Source organism: Poromitra crassiceps, assembly GCF_964638095.1.
Source record: "Poromitra crassiceps genome assembly, chromosome: 17".
NCBI classification, from domain to species: domain Eukaryota; kingdom Metazoa; phylum Chordata; class Actinopteri; order Beryciformes; family Melamphaidae; genus Poromitra; species Poromitra crassiceps.
This window is the reverse complement of record NC_139635.1, coordinates 15851328-15853491: the sequence shown is the minus strand read 5'-3', so window position 1 is coordinate 15853491 and position 2164 is coordinate 15851328.

The window sequence follows — 2164 nt, the reverse complement described above, 5'->3', positions numbered from 1 at the left end:
TCCTGCTGTTATGGAGGAAATTACTGTTCAAAACTATTGTTTAGATGTCTGACGTCTTACTGATGCCAAAAATGAATGGTTAAAGTGACTGTTCTATCGAATTTCACAAAAAGCCGTTTATCTCAGAATAAATTTCCAGACGCTGAAACCATGCTGTATTCAACTGCTAATGCTTACATAACTACTAACTCTACAAACTAACTCTTTTAGACAGAGAAAGCACACATTCTATTAGTTCTTTTGAGATATTGTCTGTTCACAAAATCTTAGCAGAAAAGAATCCTCGGGTCTTGAAAGATGAGCCAGAATCCTCAAAAAAACCCTCTGGCAGAACCTACCTACAGTAAAAAAAGAAAAAAGGCTGGCAGTGAATGTGTTAACAGTCTAACATAAAATCTCTCAAATAAAATTAAAGCAAGAGCTTGTCCTCAAATAAAATGAATATAGTGCAATTCAAATGAGCAAATTGAATGAGCAAATTGATTTAACTTTTAACCATTTCGATTTCCACTTTCCATACGGACCCCCAGTATTGGTTAGTTGTTTATAACGTGACTATATTTATAACGTTTATAACGTACTCCGGTTTCCAGTTTATAACTCGGGTCTACAGCCAGAGTGCTGAGGGGTTGTAGCTATTGCGCAACACACAGATTCAGCCCTCAGTTATAAACCGCAAACCGGAGTACGTTATAAATATAGTCACGACGTTAACAACTAACCAATGCTGGGTGTCCATATTGAAAGTGCAAATCGAAATGTTTAAAAGTTAAATCAATTTGGTCATTCAGTGGCATTTTACTGCCATGTAAAGTAACGACAAGTAACAGTTAGCCGCTAACATTAGCCACACTATTTTTGTTGTGTGACGATTGTGACGCGTCGAGGCACGTAGCGTGCGTCGACGTAATTACGTAGTCGACGTCATCGATTACGTCGACTCGCTGGGACAGCCCTAATATATATATATATATATATATATATATATATATATATATATATATATATATATATATATATATATATATATATTTTTTTTTTGAAAAGCACTGGGTTATACCATTTCATACCATTCGCACCACATGTAGTGGGTCATCATGTTGGTAGTGTCTTTGGTACAAACAAGCTCTACTGTTGGGAGCTGACCAGTTCACTAAAAGGACAGTTGTCATTGAGGAAGTGTGTGTGTGTGTGTGTGTGTGTGTGTCTGTGTGTCTGTGTGTGTGTGTGTGTGTGTGTGAGACAGAGAGAGTGTGTGATTGTGATATTAACTGACATTGTGCTGTGTGTTGTCATTACAAAACTCCTCTGTGACCTTAATCCGATGACGCTAACGGCATTTTGTAGCTTTCAGACTCTCTGACTATCTCTCTCTCTCTTGTTCTCTCTATCTCTAGCTCTCTCCCTCCCTCTCTCTCTCTCTCTGTGTCCAGCTGTTGCCACTCTGAACTGACAGTTTGAACGCCCGCTCGTCATTCCAGACGCTTTAAGCAGATCTATTATAACTTGGAAATGGATTGGATTTAGACTTAGGCACTGAGAATGAGATGGAAATAAAGTGAGAGAGGGAGGGAGAGCAAGATTGAGATTGTGCATGTGAGAGAGAGAGAGAGAGAGAGAGAGAGAGAGAGAGGGAGAGAGACATCCACGTAACGCCTCCACGTTATTAAAAACAAGCCACACTATAGCTGAGAGAGGAAACAAGTCAATAAGATTAAGTGAACTTTTCTTTTTCATTAGAATCTGGTGTTATCATGTAAATTATGAATCCAGAGTTATAAATGTGTGTTCCTTCAGGCATAGAAAACAGTAAACGTATATAAAATATAACAGTTAATAGTTAACCCATTGATACCTGATGCAGCATTTGTGTGTGTATCCCTTTAAGACCGCGAACAGCGTTAACGCGGTTCGCGGTCTTAAAGGGATACGTACACAAATGAGGGATATGCATCAGGTATCAATGGGTTAAGGTATAATAGTTATATCAGTCATATGAATGCTGTGAGTAATAGGCTAATATATGTATCAGTTAGACTGATATACTGTAGGCTACACGTTTGCTGGTATATCAGGTCAATATTGTATTTCATACCATGGTCTGGGTGAATACACTTTTCTGATTGGCCGGCTGGTGTGCCTTGTATTGCACACATAGTTTAAT